Here is a 23,048-nt window from a genome sequence, read left to right on the forward strand (position 1 = left end):
CTTGGGAGAAAGGGCTGGATTTTATACAGAAGTTAAAAAAAAGAGAGAGAGAGAGAATACAGGATAACAAGCTCACAAAAAGAATACATATAGAAAACAATGATGTAGGGTAGGCTATTTTGCTTAGCATGTTCCAGGCCACATAATCTACCCATTTTGTGGAGCAGGAAACTCCTTTAGGAGGAAAATGATTTGAAATGTAAAATGCAAGGCCAATTATATCAATAAATTACAACCCACCTAATCTCCCACACCCATGTTCCACAACTATTCCCTGGACTTTTACTTGATAGGGTTTACCCACTTAAGTGTTGTAGATACATAGTACACCAACAATAAATACACATACTAAACATACCAATAATTGCAAACATATAGATTAATACTCCAAATTTTTCACTAGCCCCCTGTTCCATTAAACTAATACAGTTTCAGTCCCAATATAAACTCAGTTATGTTGTTCAGTGATGGCAATATGGAAGCCTGAAATGCAGTTTGGTCTTGTTAGCACCTGTAGTGATTACCAAGAAGAGGGTCACTAAGAACTCAGGCAGGCAGTTTGATTGGTGAAGGCTAACCAAAGTTCAATGTTGCATAGTTTTCAGTAGCTTGGAGAACTGTTCCTGAAGTGATTGCAAGTTTTCCTGATAGGTTCAGTGGTGGGTTGTACCGGTTCTCCTCGGTTCAGGAGAGCCGGTAGCGGAAATGTTGATGTGAGAGCGAACCGGTTTGCTCCGACGGTCAGCTGGGCCCTCCCACCTGCCCCTGTGCTATACCTACCTTTATTCTTTCATTTTTAGCCCAGCTGAAAGGCGTGGCAGAGCAGTTTCCCATGCCTCAGCTGTTCTGTAATTCATTGCGCTTGCATGAAGCACAAGTTTGGTGTGTGTGTGAGAGAAGCGAGCATGCAAGTGCCGGTCATGTGCAAAGTGTGTGTGCGAAGCGAACCAGTGGTAACACCGGTTGGAACTCACCACTGGACAGGTTCCTATTGAAGTCTACTGAATCTCTCTTAGTTTTGACCAGCAACAAGAAAGCAGGTTCTTGTTTACACATGTGGAATCCAACCTTCTCACCTAGGGGGCTTCTGTTGCATAAATTGTGTCAGCTGGTTGGAATTCAGAACTGAAGCTAAAGTGGTTTCCTTTCTTCAGTGACCAGTGATCAGACAAGAAATAGATTAACTGTTAAAGAAACCTTAAGGAAATTGACAGGTGCTGGAACTGGTTTGGGTTGTTTTCCCAGCCTCAAAATCAGTAAATTACTGCCTTGGATATCAGCCTGTTGCCACAGGGTCTAAGAAAATCTTAGGTGGAGGAAATGTATGCCCTAATTTACCAGAACCTAAAGTGCTTGCCTTCTTTATGTTGTAATTCCACATGTCCTATATTCCCTGTTGGCAAAGTACCTGTGAAAGAAATCCAAAGAGATTCCAAAATCCAAAGAGATTCCAAAAGGGTGAATTTACAATGTAAGGGATGGAAGATTTTAGATTTAATCGAACTTTTTAAACTAACCACAGGTGGTTCTTGAGCCTTATTAGATTCAATTATATACTTATACAGGGTTAAGATTAAGCTATTAGGCTAGCATATCAGTCTCAGGTGGAGGACATTGTCCCAGATAGTAGACACCCACACATAGGTGAATGTAAATAACAGAGGCAAAATCTGGCCTGATTATTTCAAGTCAATCACACGTCTGTGAAATCAAACTGTCCACTTAGGTAGCAACTTTGATTGACAATCAATTCCACATGCTGTTGCGCACCTGGAATAGACAACAGGTGGAAACATAGGCAGTTAGCAAGACATCCCCAATAAAGGAGTGGTTCTGGAGGTGGTAACCACAGACCACTTCTCAGTTCCTATGCTTTCTGGCTATGGTTTAGTCACTTTTGAATGCTGGCGGTGCTGTCACTCTAGTGGTAGCATGAGACAGAGTCTACAACCCACACAAGTGGATCAGGTAGTGCAGCTCATCCAGGATGGCACATCAATGCAAGCTGTGGCAAGAAGGTTTGCTGTGTCTGTCAGTGTAGTGTCCAGAGCATGGAGGCACTACCAGGAGACAGGCCAGTACATCAGAAGACATGGAGGAGCCTGTAGGAGGGCAACAATCCAGCAGCAGGACCGCTACCTCTGCCTTTGTGCAAGGAGGGACAGGAGGAGCACTGCCAGAGCCCTGCAAAATGACCTTCAGCGGGCCACAAATGTGCATGTGGATGCTCAAACGGTCAGAAACAGATTCCATGAGGGTGATATGAGGGTCCGACGTCCACAGATGGGGGTTGTGCTTACAGCCCAACACCATGCAGGACGTTTGGCATTGCCAGAGAACACCAAGATTGGCAACTTCACCACTGGCGCCCTGTGCTCTTCACAGATGAAAGCAGGTTCAGACTGAGCAAATGTGACAGGGTCTGGAGATGCTGTGGAGAATGTTCTGCTGCCTGTAACATCCTCCAGCATGACCGGTTTGGCAGTGGGTTAGTAATGGTGTGGGATGGCATTTCTTTAGGTGGCTGCACAGCCCTCCATGTGCTCGCCAGAGGTAGCCTGACTGCCATTAGGTACCGGGATGAGATCCTCAGACCCCTTGTGTGATCATATGCTGGTGCGGTTGGCCCTGGGTTCCTTCTAAAGCAAGACAATGCTAGACCTCATGTGGCTGGAGTGTGTCAGCAGTTCCTGCAAGACGAAGGCATTGATGCTATGGACTGCCCCCCCCACCTGTTCCCCAGATCTGAATCCAATTGAGCACATCTGGGACATCATGTCTCACTCCATCCACCAACGCCATGTTGCACCACAGACTGTCCAGGAGTTGGGAGATGCTTTAGTCCAGGTGTGGGAGGAAATCCCTCAGGAGACCATCCACCACCTCATCAGGAACATGCCCAGGGTTTAGGGAGGTCATACAGGCACGAGGAGGCCACATGCACTACTGAGCCTCATTTTGACTTGTTTTAAGGACATTACATCAAAGTTAGATCAGCCTGTAGTGTTGTTTTCCACTTTAATTTTGAGTGTAACTCCAAATCCAGACCTCCATGGGTTGCTCAATTTGATTTCCATTAATAATTTTTGTATAATTGTGTTGTCAGCACATTCAACTACTGTACATTGTGTTGTTTAAGTGTTCCCTTTATTTTTCGAGCAATGTACATTGTTTTGTTTAAGTTTTCCCTTTATTTTTTTGAGCAGCTTATTTATTTGTTGCCCGCATTGCTTCCGGAGCCAAACATTTATGACCAGTGCCAAGTGGGCAGAGTCCAGAAACAGCAGCCCCAGACAAAATAGTGTGGTGCTAGCTGGGTGAAATCTTGTCTAGATTTGGTCCACTATCCACTATTGCCTTGACTCTTTCGTGTATGGGTTAAGTTTGTGTATTGTTTGTGGATTTAAGGAAATTTGTGTAGAGGATTTTCCTTGTTTGCTATTATTTGTGCAGGTTAATTGGTTTAGCCTGGCCATTAATTAACAGAAGAAGAAATGAATTAGTGATTTTTGCGACATGGTTTTCTAGTTTTGTTTACTTGGGGTCATGTAAATGATCAAAAGGAGGATCAGAGACAGTTCAATAAATTTAATTTTGAATTAAAATTCTTTTCACATGGTGGTGAATATCTGTAGCTTAGGTGTAGGATGAGGGTGGAAGTTCATTCTCTGAGCTTGTGCATTGGTTTCCAAACGTTTCATTACCAGGCTAAGATCTTAATGGTGGTGGAATGCTTGCTATGAGATTTAGTCTTTCTCTTTAGAACTGGATGCAGTGGTAGTTGAAGTTAGGGCTTTTATTTTTGCTTCCTCTAATTGGTCTTGTAACTTTCTACTGTTGCCCTAAAGGCTACCTATAATTAATGCATGGTGTGTTCATTCTACTTTAGCCTTCCATAAATTAAAGCCTTCCTGTAGTTTAGGGACCCCCCAATATCTGGGCTGCTACCCATTAGTGGGCCACAATCTGTTTGGTATGAAAGTCTACCTATTCGGATAGGTTCCTAACTGTTGCTAATTCCCATTTGTCCAACATTATCCTAGCCAAGGAGCTCATCCACTAAGCATTCATTGAGATTTCCAGGGTACAAGTACTGCCCCTCCAATCATAAATTTCCTCCTGCCTTCTGAAGTTCTACAGTTAAACCCAAAAAATTGCAGGGATGGATGATGATGTTAAATGTCAAATATGGGTCATGAACTCATTGGAACTTTAAAAAAAAAGAAAAGAAAAGAAAAACCAGGGAAGACTGACTTACACTTGCTAACATGAGCTGTTTTTGAATCACAAATAATCAGATTGACCCAAAATCACTAAAGACATACTGCAAATCAGGAGAGTTGGTTGGATTTTGCATCTGTCTTTAAATCTGGGGGAGAGCCTGCTTGGTGAAACAAGAATATCTTATGAAAGGAAAATTATAAAATGAAACTGTCTTCAATGTTTTCAAAAACTATTTTACTCGTAGCTATAGCAATGACTTATTCCTATTATTGTCACCATTCTATTTCAACAAGACATTCTATTTTCTACAAGCCTTCTATCTACATTGTACCTTTAAAGCCCTTGATCATTATAGCACTTTGTATCTCCACCCTATATTTCTATAAGCTGTTGCTACTCCTCTCCATAGGTTTTTTCTTTGTTCTTACAAAGTTCAGCCTGTCTTCTACCATATTGCTCTAGTTTCCTTCTCCTCCTGTTGTTCTCCCTCTACTTTTCTGTTTATTTATTTATTACATTTGTGTTCCAGCCCTCTCTTCTAGAGTCGGACTGTCTCACCTTGAAGCAATGCTGACTGCTGCTCCAGCCCTGGGGAAAAAATCCTCTTTCTTCTGAGTGATAAGATCTTTGAGTCTCTCCAGCTCAGAAGCTGAGAGAGGGAGGAAAATGCTTCTCAGACTCCACTTTTTAGTCTTCTTCTTACCAGGAGTTGGAAGAAGGGCCATGAAGGGAAAACTGAGGTAAGGGATGTTTGAGGGTCACACAGCCAAGGGGTGTTATGTCAGTGAAATGTCAGCAAGAAAGCAAAAGAAAAGCAAAACCGTAACTTTGAATGCTGAATCTTAATATTGTTGTGCCTTAGACCAGGCCTTCTATTCTAGTTACTATTGGTCCTTCAGCTATTTCCAAATTAATGTTCATAAAAAAATCAACATTTGCTGGCATTTATATTTTCACTGCAATTATTCCATGAAAGTGTGGACATTTCCAAGACTGTACAAATTTTCAGAAGAATGAAACATTTTAATCAAAGCTTAACCCAAGTGCCCTTCTGAAATAATACTGTAAGGTAAATTAGGCACCCTGCTTCTATACATAGAGCAGAGGGACTTCTCTATTTTATTTCAAGCCCATAAAAATGAATTATCTTCATGATCCATGAAGGTTTCCAACTTTCCATGCATGGAAAAGGAGGGGTTCTCAATGCCACTGAATGAAATACATCAATGAAGCAGATTGAGTGCAATCCTTACAGGCCTACTTATTTTTGATGGTACCCCATGGGTTTTTGTATATGCTAGAAAATTTCATCATAATTTTGCTAACAGCAGAAAAATAATATCTATATTTATCATTCTGATACAACAGTACTTCAAAAAGTTATATAACATTGTTCACTGAATAGTCCATAAAAATAAAATTATACATTCCAGTTAAAATATTGCACTTAGGTAATATATATGGATATGGATTATGACAGGAAAATTCATTAATCTATACAAAATATGTAAAGACTAAGCATCTTTCTTATTTTTATCAAATCACTCTAATAAAGCTCTAATTATATTTCTGGTGTCTGTCTCGAAGATTTCAAGTGCAATCTTTGTCTGTTAAATACAGAAGAAGAAGGCAGTATAAAGTCAATACTTGTTGTGACCCAAGTCGCCTAGGCAATGGAATCCTTTATTGCTGCATTGATGCCACAACAAATGGTCCTACAATGTTCTTTAAGGCTTCACCCCACACTATCCTGAAGGCAGCACCCCCCCTCGTCTCCCAAACAAAAGCCAGTAAACAATAAAGTAAGTCCAAAGAAAAGGTCATGGGGCAAGGTCTAGAGTCAAGGTACAAAGGGTAAGGCAAGTACATGAGGCAAAAGGCAAGTCCACAAGAAAAGGGCAGGAGCACAAGTCAGGGGAGTGTAAGTCAAAATAAACAATTGTTCCTGACAAAGACAATCCCCGTCTCCCAGCTTCTCCTTAAGTCAATCAAGGCACACTAGGTGTTCCTTGTGAGGAGAGGCAGGGTGACCTTCTCCTGAATAGTCTTGCAGCCCTTCTTTGAGCTTGCCTCGGTTCTACTCTCTGGGCTGTTGGATTGAGTAGAGGAGGCATCTGTTCTTCATCAGAGGGGGTCTGCTACCTAGCAGCACCACTGCCTGTCTGTAGCCGATCTTCCCCTGTGTCTGTGAGGGAAAACAGTTCTCTGTCTGATAGACCACCTCCCAACACCTGAAGGTTCTAGGACAGGACTGTCATCAGCTCCTGGCCTCTCCAAACATTCCAAGGGAGACGTGCCATCCCCTTCAGATGGTCCCAACTCTTCCTCCCCCAAACCAGCTCTGATGAGATAATGACAATACTGTTTTTTTAAAAATACATTCACAGTGGTATTTGTAATGGAAGATCATTTCACCATAATAATAATAATAATAATAATAATAATAATAATAATAATAATAATAATAATAATAATAATAATAATAACAACAACAACAACAACAACAACAACAATAATAATAATAACAACAACTACTGCTGCTGCTGCTGCTACTACTACTCTCGGCTTCAGAGACTCAGGAGACCTGCTTAAATGTTGCAGATAAAGATTAAACTCATAGTAGAAGCAGCAGTCATGAACCTTGCCTTCTATTCTCCTACCTACAAACACTTTCAGACAATAGGTTGTCCTGTTGCCCTGTATTTACTCTCAAAAAAGTTTGCCTATTATTTCACTGGAGTTGACCTTCTTGTACCTTAACTTTCTTGTTCTGTGTCCTATATTCTGGGAGTGTAAGGAATTAGTACGACCTTGCATGTGAGCCTCCTTTAATACTGTGGTATTTCCTTTGACTTAACTTCTCAAGGATCAATGTAGCTCACAAGATTTAAGTTGCCAGTTTCCTGATCTTCTCTGTTCATCCTATGCAGGCATGTATCATCTGCAAATTTCATAACCATATCTTTATATTACAATCCTAGTCATGAATAAAATCTTTGAAGTGTCCCAACCTGAAGCCAAATCTTGCAATACTCTTTCAACAGATTCTTTTAGAATCCTGAAGGAACCTGGAATGTTTTTTGAGAAAGGTTTTCATGCCAGTTTGGATTCACCTAATCTAATCAGTGCTTTACTGAGTTCGTAATGTGATGGATTATGTCTGCTGAGAGCAAGACATACATTCAAGGAATTTCCATAGTTTCAGAAATTTACCACCCATAAAATAGGATAATGTTAATCTGGCAAGATTTCTTGACAAATTCATACTCACTTCTAGTAATCACTGCATTACTTCCAGATTTCTTAGTGATATATATTATGAACTGCTTTAGAGCCTTCCCAGATCTACCCAGGTGTTTCTATTTCTTCCTTTTTAAGATAGTAATAACATTTGCCCTTCTCCATCAACTGGCACCATTCATATTTCAGCAGGCATACAGTAATTATCCAAGTACCTATATTTAGTAGAGATTGGGGTAAACAAATGGAAGTAGGCTTAGCAGAAGTATTTGGGGTGAGGAGGGTTGAATGGAGTGAAAGGATGAAGGAAGGACTGCAGTATTGTAATGCATGATCCACTCATTTTGGAAGCACTTTTTCAAAGGAAAGCCAATATAAAGAAATTTATATTTTTTCCTTATATTATTCCTCTATTTGTATAAACCAAAAGTGAATTTGGATTGATTTTCCTGTATGTCTAGGTAGTCCATCAGGAACACATGCACTTAGAATTACTCATATTTTAAGCTGCTTTTTCTTAATCATAATAATGCATTGTATTAACTAAGTGTACAAAAATATGTGATGCAACTTTCAAATTTATTTTGCTTTAGATTATCCCCACCCAATTTCATGATTACTTGTGGCAATTTCAATGAGAGAAGAGATTGATAAATTCATGTTATATTTAAAATATATAAGCACTACCTCTTTCTATACCTTGAAACTAAAGCATTTTTTGTATAAAAAGCTGATGTATTTAAAAGATTGCTTTGAGTGAAAAATGCCCTTACTTTTTCAGCTAGTTCCTTAGCAGTTATATTTGGGTCATAAGGGATGGGTTCTCCAATATAGGTGTGCAGTTTGACTGGAAGCCCTCTGTATATGGGAAGGGCAAGCAATCGAAAATGTTCGTACAGCCATTTCATTAGCCCTGAAGAAGAAATCAAATGGAAGACAAAATTAATTCGCAATGATGTAGAATTTCCTATTCACTTCTTTAAAAAAAAAGAAGTTACATTGTATCTTCTAAATGGAGAAATAAATGCCCATGACTTCAGAGTTATGAAAAATTATTCTGGGGTTGGAATATTCTTGCATAATCAAATAATATACACAGAATAGTTATTATTATAATTATTATAATTATTTATTATATTTGTATACCGCCCTTCTCCCGAAGGACTCAGGGAGGTTCACAGCCAGTAAAAGACAAATACATATAATACAAGTTAAAAAACTATATAAGAAACTGATTCAATAATGGCCTAAAAATTTTAAATACAATTAAAACCCCGTTTAAAACCCCTAATTTAAAACCCTGGTTTAAAACTATGTTCAAGCTAGCCCTGCACGTCAAAACAACAGCGTCTTCAGCTCGCGGCGGAAAGTCCGGAGGTCGAGGAGTTGACGAAGCCCCGGAGGCAGCTCGTTCCAGAGGGCGGGAGCCCCCACAGAGAAGGCCCTCTCCCTGTTAGAGTTAGAGTGCTGGGTTCATATTCCAACCAGGGGAAGGGACAGACACAATGAAGACAAGCTTGGTAAATATCCTGTCAAGTGCAGGGATGACACAGATGGTTTCCCTTTCTATACAGGAAGTCCCTGACTTATAACCATTCGTTTAACAATGAAATGTTACAACGATGCTGAAAAAGTAACTTATGACAAGTCCTCACACTTGTAACTGTTGTAATTTCTCTGTGGTCACTTGATAAACATTTGGATACTTAGCAACCTGGCTGCATTTATAACAATGCAGGTCACATTATCACCATTTACAACGTTTCCAGCGGGTTTTCAACAAGCAAAGTCAATGGGGAAGCCAGATTCCTTATGAACCACATTTTTGCTTAATGACTGGAACGATTCACTTAATGACTACAGCCTAAAAGTTCATAAAAATGGGTGCAATTCAGTCAATGACTAGGTCACTTAGTAATGGAAGCTGTCCCAGTGATTGTATGTTTGGACCAATGATATGATTAGGAGTATGGGTCAGTTTGAGTCATGGAAGTGTGGTTGTAAATAAACCTCCCAGAGAAAGAAGGGATGTCCATTAATAGCTTATTTCATAAAACACAATTAAGTTTAGAGGATAAGAAAACCTAGAAGAAATTGTTTAAAACATTCTGAAAGTTTCCACCTGACTAAATTCAATACTAAATAAAGGAAACTTCTTTTGCAGTTTCTAAAATTCTGTACTTACTCCTAATGCTAAAATTAAGGACACTAACTTAATATTAAGGACACTTTACTAAAATCAGCCTAATTCTTGCTTTCTTGATCTTACCTAGATATGTATGTGTGACTGGACATCTAATATCCCATACTTATTACCAGAGCCTATGGTGCATAGTATTATATATATAACATTATATATACTTTATACAGAATTCTGTCCCAGGGTTCATGGTAGAATAGAGTAGAGACACAGGTACCAGAATTGTACCTGAGTCTCAAACAGGTAATGGATAGCCTTATTTATCTTTTCCATCAAATCAGATTGTTAGTTGCCTTTTACCTAATATGAAATATACTATCTTGTTGTCATGCCAAAATAAAAGTTAATTATTTAAAGGGTTAGATTTTTCTCTTGGAAAGAAGAAGGAAAAGGAGAATCATTCTATTTGCTTCAGGACATAAAATGCTTTGCCCATTTGGACTACTTCATTGATACAAAAAATAATATTTACATCAGCTTTATTCAATTTTGAATCATTCCGTTGATTCACAGTAACTGCAACTGTGAGCCATAACCTCAAAAACGTGCCGGATGAAATTCTTAAAGCAAGTTAGGAAACTAGGTTTATAAAAATATATGAAAGCTGTAAAAACAGTTTGAAAAAATAATTTTTAAGGGATAGACAATGAATCATAGCAGGAGTTTAGAAACAGCTAACTTGTTTTTCCAACTGTTCTATAAGCTTCACAGACATTTTGAGAGAGACATTTGAGAGAGACATTTGAGAGAGAAATATAAATATAAATATAAAAACTGGTATAAATTGGAAGCGTTTCAATTTGTTTTGGGACTTTTAACAAAATTAATTGAAGCCCATTTGCCTTTTGAACATTTGTTTACTGCTTTGTGCCCTTTGAAAACAAGGGCTAATATAAAGTATAAATGTTACTACAACCAATTCTATGCTGTCCCTTGTAAAACATTAACCACAAGACTTTCATCACAGAATTTGCAATAACAATCTCATCTGACAGTTGATTTGGAAATAATATAACCCCTTTGTTGTGTTGTAATTTTCTAGTTCCTACAGCACATTTTCCATTTTTTGTACTTTCATTTTCATCATTCCTTCATTGATGCCTTGACAGGAAGGAAAGTAGTCCTCTTGGTTTTAAGAATGAAAGGAAAGGGTGACATTGTTTTGTATTCGCCAGTACTTGGAGTAGTTGGCAGACTTTTCTGCCTTTTATAAATGCCAATAAATACAGCTATAAGAATCACTTTCCTTTGGAACATTAAGCTTTTTACTGAGATGACTCTAATCCTGTCTTTCTTATATCTGTTATCTCCCCTTACCTAGCTATATTGTGTTTAGCTGCTTTCCCATTTGTCAATTGTCCTGTTAAATTTTCATTACCTTTATTCTATACTGTACATGACTTGGTGAGAAAGAGAAAAATACATTTCTAGTTCTTTGCCATCAGTTTGGTGACTGTCTGAATACATGCTCACTATGCTAACCCATTTTTTTTCTAAAGGTAAAAATAATGGTTTCCATTGTCCAGTTTTTCTGATTCTAGAGGATGGGCTCATCTCTGTTTATTAGCCAAGGGAGCTAGCATTATCTGAAGGTCATGTGGCCAGCATGATTATACACTGAGGTGCATGAACTCTGTTACCTTCCCACCAAAGTGGTACCTATTTGTCTACTCACATTTGCATGCTTCTGAACTTCTCTCTTCAATCTTACAATCTGTATAATTAATTGATTCCAGTCCATGTTACTCTTAGTACTTGTCCCTAGATGTCTGAAATAACATAACCTTTTATGATCTTGTTTAAGCTTGTTGTTACATTCCTCTATAGGATAAATATGCTTTTCTTCTTGAGTGCCCTGCCCATCTTTATCTTTTATTGATTCCAAAAAACCAAAAAAAACAACAACACTATCCATCACCTTTACTAATGGTACTATCAGTTAAAAGTTCTGTAAGCGTGCAGGTTGGCATTACTTTTGTTTTTTCAATATCTAGTAATAACTTTGAATTTTTTTTACTTTGATTTTTACTTTCTTCATAATTCTCTCTAATAAATCTTTTATATTTTGGGTTTAGATGAATTGATATCTAATATTGAATCTAGTAATCTGATCCTGCCGTTCTTGTAATCCATTTGTTATAAAATGTAAAAAGATAATGTGTCTGTCCATTCACCTATCAGGCCCTATTTCTAGTCCTTTCCTATTCTGAATTATTCCATTTATATAAAGTCAATTCTTAAAGTAGTTTTTTGTTTATTGAAAAGATCCCCCCCAAACCCCGGAAGAATAATCAAGTGTTCTGGTACTCCCATTCTATTCACCTTAATACATCCTCAGGTCATGATCCATTTAGCTGAAATTAATGGAACAGAAATAAACTGTCTTACATGCTCTTGTTCTCACTTTTGAAACTTAAAATAGTTCAATGGTTATTTTCTCTCTTTCTGGTGCTTTCATATTTGACAGGTATTTTTTCTTGTACCTCACTTTTTAATAGAATGATTTTCTGTTTATTTTCTGTAGAATTTCTGTTTAAGTCACTAGAGTATGCCTGGTGATATGAGACACTGAGAAATTAACATATTAAATATGAAATTTTGTTTACTTTTGATCTCAAACCTGGAATATACAGGTACTGTAGTCTTCATTAATTTATCAATTATTCAAAGTGCTGGAAAAAAACAAACTTTACAGCCCAAACTCTGCTGTTTACAACTTTCCTAGTGCGAAGGTCACATAATTGCCATTGCAGTCAATTTGTATTGCCTTGTCCCTGACCTGTTTTTTTTTTTAAATAAACAAATAAAGCTACTGTCTAACTATGAACCTGGAAATTTAATCACTTAAGGATATTCATCTAGGAGATCTTGGAACATAATTCTTAACATGAGCAATAAATCACTTACCACTTGTGTTTCTAAAGCCACTTGAGCAAAACCTATGCCAGTTCCCCAGACTGTGTTATAATATTCATCACTAAAGTTTGCTTCTCTTAGTCCACCAGGTGAAATTCCTAATAAATCGCCTTTCTTGAGAATGTCAACACATTCTACTTTTGTGCCTTTTATGCAACCCACTACATCAAAAGTCAGTTTTATACCTGTTTTTTTAAAAAAGAACCCAGAGGAAAGCAGAACGTTACATAAAAGCATTATTTTGGGCAAAGAATAAAAATTATATGGCTGTAACCATAATGTTGTATAATATGGCATAATAACCATTGTGACAATTATTGTTATTTCTGCCTTTTTCCCCTAAGAATTCCGCGGGCTTAAAGGAACATACTTTTTCTGAATGTTGCAGTGTAGCCAGGTATGGGTTGAACCCACAAACAATCTCATTCTTTCATTTCCACACTGTATCCCACAGCTCAGAGTGAATTTTGCAGTTATTGCTTTCACTGGGATTTATGGCTATTGCTCTCTTTCCTGGGTTTAGCAGAAATTTAGACACCTTCATATTAATTGAAAAACAAACAAACTAACCATTCAATGACAGCAAATCAAAACGACTAGCCTTGTGGTGCAACCAAAACAATCTGGAACTGAACACACTCAAAACCGTAGAAATGGTGGTAGACTTTAGGAAAAACCCTTCCATACTTCCACCTCTCACAATACTTGACAACACAGTATCAACAGTAGAAACCTTCAAATTTCTGGGTTCTATCATATCGCAAGATCTCAAATGGACAGCTAACATCAAAAACATCATTAAAAAAGGACAACAAAGAATGTTCTTTCTGCGCCAACTCAGTAAGCTCAAACTGCCCAAGGAGCTGCTGATCCAATTCTACAGAGGAATTATTGAGTCTGTCATTTGCACCTCTATAACTGTCTGGTTCGGTTCTGCAACCCAACAAGAAAGACACAGACTTCAGAGGATAATTAGAACTGCAGAAAAAATAATTGCTACCAACTTGCCTTCCATTGAGGACCTGTATACTGCACGAATCAAGAAGAGGGCCATGAAAATATTTGCAGATCCCTCGCATCCTGGACATAAACTGTTTCAACTCCTACCCTCAAAACGACACTATAGAGCACTGCACACTAGAACAACTAGACACAAGAACAGTTTTTCCCGAAGGCCATCACTCTGCTAAACAAATAATTCCCTCAACACTGTCAGACTATTTACTGAATCTGCACTACTATTAATCGTTTCATAGTTCCCATCACCAATCTCTTTCCACTTATGACTGTATGACTATAACTTGTTGCTGGCAATCCTTATGATTTATATTGATATATTGATAATCAATTGTGTTGTAAATGTTGTACCTTGATGAACGTATCTTTTCTTTTATGTACACTGAGAGCATATGCACCAAGACAAATTCCTTGTGTGTCCAATCACACTTGGCCAATAAAATTCTATTCTATTCTATTCTATTCTATTCTATTCTATTCTATTCTATTCTATTCTATTCTATTCTATTCTATTCTATCTGGAAGTCAATTTGCAGGGTTCGGTCTGTTAGATGCCTTTTTTTTCATTGAAAAAGTTTTTACAAAATTTTTTCACCCCCCTTCTTCCCCCCTTCCCCCCATTCCATCCCCTCCCTCCAAAACCACCCCTTCCCTCCTCCCCCCCGACTTCCCAGAACAAACACAAGGTATAGTTCAAAAAAACAACAACAATCATTCGCTAAATTTTCCCTAACACAAATTATAATCCTCCCCTTCTTCTCAAATCCTAACTTCCCCCATACAAATCAAAGATAAATACATCCTAATCATTCAAAAGCAATCTGATATCTCTTAATCTGATATCTATTTTGCGTATATTTAATCCATTTTTTCCATTCAATTAGATATTTTTCTTGTGTAGTGTCTTTCAAAAAGGCTGAGATTTTGGCCATCTCAGCCAAATTAGCAACTTTCAATATCCATTCTTCTATTGTAGGTAACTCTTTTTTCTTCCAGTATTGTCCTATCAGTAGTCTTGCCGCTGTTATTAAATTTAAAATCAACTTAGTCTCAATTACTGTACAGTCCGTAATAATTCCCAATAAGAAAAATTGCGGTAGGAACTTTATCTTCTTTTTCAAAACATTTTGTATAATCCACCAGATCCTTATCCAAAAAACCTTAATCTTCTTACAAGTCCACCAAATATGAAAATATGTAGCCTCATCACAATTACATCTCCAACATTTCGCTTGCATATCTGGATACATACATGATAATTTCTTAGGGTCTAAGTGGCACCTATAAAACATTTTATAAAAATTTTCCCTCAAATTCTGTGCTTGTGTAAATTTAACATTTCTAACCCAATTTTTTTCCCAAGTTTCCAAAAATAGTCAATTTGCAGGGTTCGGTCTGTTAGATGCCTTATCTTATTATACTCCAATGAATAAACGGAGATAAAAAATCTCAGAAGGCTGAACCTTGAGACAAATAACTATGAAAGGAATTGAGAAAGACTCAACTCTGTAATATAATCTAACTCAGGGGTCTCCAACCTTGGCAACTTTAAGCCTGGAGGACTTCAACTCCAGGACTTGCCTTATACACTGTAAGCCGCCCTGAGTCTTCGGAGAAGGGCGGGGTATAAATGTAAACAACAACAACAAACAACAACAAACTCTCAGAATTCTGTTGGCTGGGGAATTCTGGGAGTTGAAGTCCTGCAGGCTTAAAGTTGCCAAAGTTGGAGACCCCTGATCTAACTGATTATTTATTTAACATGGTGTCTGGGTACATTGGATTTTTGGATTCTAAATCTTGAAAATTCACGTTTCTCAAGGTGGAATAAGCTTTTTATTTTTCTTCTTACTTTGTCCAAAGAGACTCAAAGCAATAAAAAATAAATGCCTAGTTCTATGAAAAAAGGGCTGTGCTCAGGAATTCATTTAAAGATCCTTGCTGGGTTCCTTTCCTTACTAAGGCAACTCACTTTGTAACAGTGGATTGTGTTGTGTCCTAGTACAACGGGGGAGCTCTGAAGATTTTCTTGCTAAAAGTACCTATTGTGAAGTCATATTTCATGGTGCATGTTCCTCAGTTCAAATCCAATGTATGGCATTTTGATGTATTGGTATGTGACACACAGTGATGAAATCCAACTTTTTTTACTACCAGTTCTTGGTGGCTTGGTGGCTTGGTGGGCGTGGCAGGGGAAGAGTACTGCAAAATCTCCGTTCCCACCCCACTCTGGGGCCAGCCAGAGGTGGTATTTGCCAGTTTTCCGAACTACTCAAAATTTCCGCTACTGGTTCTCTAGAACCTATCAGAACCTGCTGATTTCACCCCTAGTAACGCTTTGAAAATCCATTCTATTATATCGTAGGGAAGATTTGTTTTTAGTACAAGTGAATTTCTCCTTAGATTTTGGAACTTTGACTTCTGTTAAACCTGTCTCTTTGCAGAAGTATACCTGGCATGCTTAATAGGATCTAAATAGCCATCTTCTGAGTGGCAAATGAACCACAAATGGGTTATGGATATAGTGACCCTATGTCCATTATTAAAAAGGATAGTCCCTTATTTTGGAAAGCTCTCTTTTAGCTTTAGTTGATTTAATTATGTTTTTTCTTGGTTTTGCTTTTGAATTTTCCTTGTAAAGCAAAGTTATGAACATAAATAATATTTTCAAAAATCCTTATGAAGAATTTTCCCCCTTTTATGTGGCTTGCCCACTTTTCAGGTTTGTCCTTTCTCTTTTCCAAGAAAATAGAGTCACTGTAGCTATGGATGTCTTTATGGATCTCAAGTTGAACAAACAAAACACTTGCTTTAAAACATCTTGCATCCATTTTTTGGCATGCTCTGGGCTTTTTGCCAGGAAAATGAGCTTTTAGAATACTTAAAGCATCACATAAGGCAATGCTGTAATTAAATTAAAATTAAATTAAAATTAAAATGTAATTAAAAGTTAACATATTTACCTGGTACGAAATAAAGGCCATAATGAATCACGGAGTGAACTAGTCTCCCAGTTTTTGCATAAAAGCAAGCTACAAATAAGACATAGTCTAGAGCAGTAGCTCCATGGTACAATCAATCCTGCTCCTTCAGGTAGAATTTCCATACCAATGATCTCATAATCTGAAAAGGCAAAATTTTAGCAATAAGTAAAGAAATAAAAACATCTCAATGCTTAAATATGGAAAATATTAATGTAAAGAATAAAAAGCATAAAAGATACAACGTACTATTCTTTACATTGAATAGTACATTTACGTTGTACACAATGTACAATGTACTATTCTTAAAAAAGGCAATTCCCAGTTTTAAGAAAACCTTGCCAACATGATAAATGTCTCTCCAAGGAATCCTGGGAGTTGGGCTCTGATTATATGTAACAGTTGAATGCTACATTAATCTCCGAGAATATCTGTCAACAGCAAGTGAGCCTGAGAGAAGACAGGTTGAGTTCAAGCATAAGCCTAAACAGGGGTGCCAAACTCAAGCCCTGCATGCCACATTCCGACCCATAGGGTGCTTAATTCAGCCTGTGGGGCAGCTGTGGTAAGGACCGCGGTGCCTCTGCCAGAAAAAATGGAGCTTGGGAGGGCCATGTACCCCACAAGCCCCCGTTTTTGGCCTGGACAGCCTCCTGCAGCCCTCTGCCCAGTGGTGAAATTCAGCTGGATTTATCCAGATCGTGCAATCTGGTAGTGCCAGGAGGCTCTGCCCACCTCCCAGACTTCATCACATCCTGTTTTTGACCCTCTGCGCATGGACAGAAGGCTCTGTGCATGTATGAGGAGGCACATGTGTGTGCTCACATTTGCAATCTGGTAATGAAGGTAATGCCAGTGAAAATAGAGGCCCGGGGGGCCCGTTTTTGCTGGCAGAGGGCTTCAGCAGGCCATCCATGCTGAAAGCAAGGCTAGCAGAGGCTTCAGCAGGATGTCTAGGCAAAAAATGGGCCAGGGGGGCACACACACACGGCTCCATTTTTGCTGCCAGAGAGCTAGCAAAAGAAACTAAAAACAAAAGAAAAGAAAAGGAGAAATGTTTCCCCTTTTGCATTTGAGCATCCAAGAAGGGGCAGGAAAGGAGAAAGGGAAAAATAAAGAGAAAGAAGGAAAGATGGGAAGAGAACAAAGAAGGAAAAAGAAGGAAAGAGGGGAAGGAAGAAGAAAGGAGAATGAAGATGGAAGGAAAAAGAAGAGAAGGAAGGAAGGAACGAAGGAAGGAAGGAAGGAAGGAAAGAAAGAAGGGGAGTCCTGCCTTAGTACTTGGCCACCAGCAGATGGCAAGGCTCCACTGGAGGACAAGGGTTTGGCGCTTTTTCTGGTCTTGCCTTCCTCCACAGGAGACAATGGATCCCCACAGCCCTGCCTTGGCCACCACAGTTGCCTGCGACATAAGTGATGTTGAGCTGGCCACGCCCAACCAGTCATGCCCACATGCCTCCCCCCCCCAAGTCAAAAACAACCCTGATGTGGGTCTCCATGAAATCGAGTTTGACCCCTGGCCGAAACTGTGGTGATAAGTGAAAATGTGTCATTGCTTGACCTCATTTATTGCATCGTAGACTATCATCTGACAGGACCTGAAAAGAAGTAGTACCTTTTGCCAATTCTTTAGACTTAGAATTTAGGTGGTCTTTAAGACCACTGTGCATCACTATCCCTGACTGTTAAGAAATGCTATTAATCTCTTGACATTTGACAATCTGGATGGAAGAAAATAGAGTGAGATGGAATATTACAAAATGGAGTTACAGTTTTAAACTACTTTGAGGTTTTCTGCCAGGTTCAATGTTGCGGTTCATTAGTATGATACTCTTAAATGGCAGGGATCAATGAAGAGTCCTTCTGGATTCAAAGCTAATGTCAGGGTTCCAAATAACACCCCAGCCAAAGAAGACTCTGAGGCTAGAAGTTCCTCAAAGTTCCATTTTATTAGAGATGTCATATTGGCACATCTGGGAAAACCCGAATCTGAAACCTTCCAAGTTTTCCCCACCCAAAAGAATGTCCAAATAAGTCCCTTCCCCCTGCACCCACATGTCCATCACATGGTCCAATCAATGCACCGACCCAACTGGAGATGCCTCCCAGTCACATCAATCCAGGTGCAGGCTGAATGTCCTTGACTCCCAGAGAAAAGAATGTTATTATGACTATATATCACCTATGCTCCATACAATCCCCGCTATAACTATTGCTTCATGGGTAAGTGGAGAACATGGCTAGATGAACTTTTGCCCAGCTTCTTTGGGGAAATAGCTGCATTCCTATCTGGAGCAGAAAGACCTTACTTCTGTGATAGATGCCACTATCAGTTCTGGAATCCTCTCTATGTGAGGCTGCCCTTAAGCACCATTCAGAAGTTTCAGTTGCTTAAGAACTGCCAAATTGCAGGCAACCTATAGTCAGCAGATGTCTGATCACAAAGTTACTTTTTCTATTGTAACTTAGAATGGTTGTAAACAGGGCTGTTGTTAATTGAGGACTACCCACATAAATTGCAATGGTCTGTCATATTATATTTGTTCCAATTCTGTTGGCAAGCTGAACTGAAATAATATTTGCTTATCACTTATTATAAAAATGAGCATATGTGAAAAGCAGTCTCTGCTTGTCTCTCACCAAAGCCATTAACCATCTGTTAATATGTTCCACAAAGTGTGTCCAAATATCTTTCATATATCTTTATGGCAGTGGGGAGATAGAATTGAGACATACTAAATAGGGATAGTTGTGATCTAGCTGGAGGAGACGTGACGGAGAAGGGCTGCTGTTCGTGAAAGGATCAAAATGTCATTCTGGTGTTGGCTGGAGAAAACAATAAAAAAGGGAAATAGAAGAAAACAAAAGTCACAAAGCTCATAGAACAGTTGATGGAAAGTGGTGATAGAGAAGAAGTGGAAAGCAGTTGTGTGGAATCCACAAGTACCAAGCTAGCAACAGATTCCTAAATTTATCCAGAAGAGAAATTCTCACAATAAATCTCACAATACTAGACAACACAGTATCAACAGTAGAAACCTTTAAATTTCTAGGTTCTATCATATTGTAAGATCTAAAATGGACAGCTAACATCAAAAACATCATCAAAAAAGGACAACAAAGAATGTTCTTTCTGCGCCAACTCAGTAAGCTCAAACTGCCCAAGGAGCTGCTGATTCAGTTCTACAGAGGAATTATTGAGTCTGTCATTTGCACCTCTATAACTGTCTGGTGTGGTTCTGCAACCCAACAAGAAAGACACAGACTTCAGAGGATAATTAGAACTGCAGAAAAAATAATTGCTACCAACCTGCCTTCCATTGAGGACCTGTATACTGCACGAATCAAGAAGAGGGCCGTGAAAATATTTACAGATCCCTCACATCCTGGACATAAACTGTTTCAACTCCTACCCCCAAAACGACGCTATAGAGCACTGCACAACAGAACAACTAGACACAAGAAAAGTTTTTTCCCGAAGGCCATCACTCTGCTAAACAAATAATTCCCTCAATACTGTCAAACTATTTACTAAATCTGCACTACTATTAATCTTCTCATAGTTCCCATCACAAATCTCTTTCCACTTATGACTGTATGACTGTAACTTTGTCCTATTGTTCCCTTTATTATATCTAATTAATACAGCTAATGCATATTCTTTACATGTATATATATATATTCATGATATGTTTTTTACTTATGACAATGTTTATGTATACTGTTATGACAAAATTAAATTTAAATTTTTTTTATGATTTATATTGATATATTGACCATCAATAGTGTTCTAAATGTTGTACCTTGATGAACATATGAGAGCATATGCACCAAGACAAATTCCTTGAGTGTCCAATCACACTTGGCCAATAAAAATTCTATTCTATTCTATTCTATTCTATTCTATTCTATTCTATTCTATTCTATTCTATTCTATTCTAAGAGAAATTCTGCAAACACTGTTGATAAAGGGTAAAGGCTGAGGCAGAGATGAATGGTGTTGTATCAACAGGTTATATGATCAATTGATGTTCTGTTACGAAGAAGCAACTTCAGACTGACACTCTTGAAGGAAGAAGCTGGAAACAGAAAACAAGGGAATCTGAGGGAAAAAAAGAGGATCTGAAGAATAATAGGAGAAGAAACAGAACTCTAAGTCTTAAACTATAATGCAGTAAAAGAGTGAACAGAAAGTGGAGGAGTGAGGTCAAGAGAGATTGTAGTGACAAAATTAGCATTTGGAAAAATAAAGTTGGACAAGCACAGAGAGGCTAAATAGAATTCTAATTGTAAGAAATTAACTTAAAATAAGATGGAAAGAGAACAAATCTTTAATAATGTAGAGAAAGAACAATGAAAATATATTTTTATGTAAGAAATATCTCCTTAGTATATGAGGAAACTGATTTTTTAATAAATATTTTATTTTGATATTAAAAGCCTTATATCATCATGCCAGTTTGTAAACATCTCTTTAAAAAAAATCTGCGACAACATAGCTTAATAAAATCCAGTGGTGTAATTTTGAAAGTTGTAATGCCTAATGACCACCAATTATTCTGTGACAAAGTGCACACTTTATAGTGCTGCAACATGCTTTAATCTCAGAGGAATTATAACAATAATAAAAGTACTGACAGGCAATTTCCATTACATCCCCACCCTTGACACACATACACAAACAAGCCTTATTTATTTTTTACTTACTAGTATTGGGAGGGAAAACCCACTTCTTTTGAGTTTAGCTATTTCGCTCTGGTAATAGCAACAGTTTCTTTTGATTTTATGATGCTATATTGTTATATATATCTGTCACCTACATAGAATTTTTTTTATATATCTAGAAACGTGCCTAATCTATTTTTAAAAAGTTGTTGCATGCACAAATGAACCCATGATCCTTGCACAAGACTGAGATGGGTTACAGAAAGACAGGATTCCTTCCCACGTAATCCCAGATTTGCTACCAATTTAATGTTGTATGTTGAAATAGTGTTTCTTCATTGTTATATTTCATTTTATACTGATTATTTTGTCAGGACTAGAAGCTCAAATAAGCACGACAAGGTGACTTTCATTAAGGATTAGCTAACAAGGCAATGCAATGCTTCCTATTTGGCAGGATGGGTCAACACTTTGTTAGCTTCCAACGCACTATCTAGATCAGCTTTTCTCAGTTGTGGTTCTGCAGAAGCCCAGGATCCATGGAAACTCCCTAGGAGTTTCATGACAAATTGTAATTAAGAAACACACATACACACATACACACATCAGTTCTGAGTTTTTTCTATAATTTTTTCCTTATACTTTCTGTTTCTTTATTTTTATTCTTTTAGTTTCTGTAGTTGTATATGGTTTTTATCTGTTTGATTATAGTGCTTCATAAAATTATTTCAAATAACCATTTCACAGGTCTACCATTTATGAAGAAATATGCCTTTATGTTTACATTCCTTCCAACATTTTAGCGAATAATTCTATATTATTTCTGTTGGAAATAACTGACATTTATTCTTATATGGAGGCTAATAGATATTTTGCTGAATCCCTGGTTTTTATTTGCTTACTTAAATCTATATCCCAAGTCATCAGTAACCTATTTCCATCTCCAGCAATATCGTATATAAATTAGAAATCAGTTATTTTATACTTTTCTTAAAATTGACCAAAGGAGATTCTGCTAATTCCTTTAATATTTTCTCATACAAAAGTGAATTACATTGAATTCATATTTAAAAATGGTATCTGATGACTTATTCAAATTCAATCTCTTCTGAACTGAATAACAAATTGTTATTGGAGAAATGTCCTGTCTTGCATAAACTTTCCTATTTTTCACTTCAGCTTTTTATTTCTCTAATTCAGATTTTGCTTCTCTAAATCAAGAGATTTCCTGCACTAAGTAGCAGGAACCATGGTGCCCTCTGTTGAGCAAAGAGATACTACAATACATTCAAGAAAATGCTAAAGAAATTGCTTGCTAAATCCTTACGGAGTGAAGAAGAATTCTCTTCTTCACTACATATCCCTAACCTATCTCATTCTTCCTCCATCATATAACTACTCCTAAGACTGAATGTGAGTAATGCTAATAGAAGAATTATAAAATCTTTCTTTCAATTGAAAATGTTTATGTAAATATGTGTGTATGCACATACATGTGCTCTGAACTCATATGCTTTCCATTCCCAGTAAGGTTTTTAAATATCTATAAATAGTCATTTTTATCGGCATCTATCATAATAATACCCTTTAATGGATTACTGCCTGTCGTGGTGAAGGGGCTTGCATAGCTCAATGAAGATATGAGCTATGCCATGCAGGGACACCCAAGATAGACAGGTCATAGCAGAGAGTTCTGACAAAACATGACCCACTGGAGAAGGAAATGGCAATGCACTCCAGTATCTTGGCCATGAAAACCCCATGGACAGCACAAAAAGGAAAAAAGATGTGACGCCAGAAGATGA

General features: G+C 37.8%; 1 pseudogene; it reads right to left on the reverse strand.

The window, feature by feature from the left end:
- Positions 1-5,720: 5,720 nt before the first annotated feature.
- LOC131194336 (monoacylglycerol/Diacylglycerol O-acyltransferase-like) lies at positions 5,721-18,248 on the reverse strand (annotated as a pseudogene).
- Positions 18,249-23,048: the final 4,800 nt, after the last annotated feature.

This window comes from Ahaetulla prasina, chromosome 3, assembly GCF_028640845.1.
Source record: "Ahaetulla prasina isolate Xishuangbanna chromosome 3, ASM2864084v1, whole genome shotgun sequence".
Taxonomy (NCBI): domain Eukaryota; kingdom Metazoa; phylum Chordata; class Lepidosauria; order Squamata; family Colubridae; genus Ahaetulla; species Ahaetulla prasina.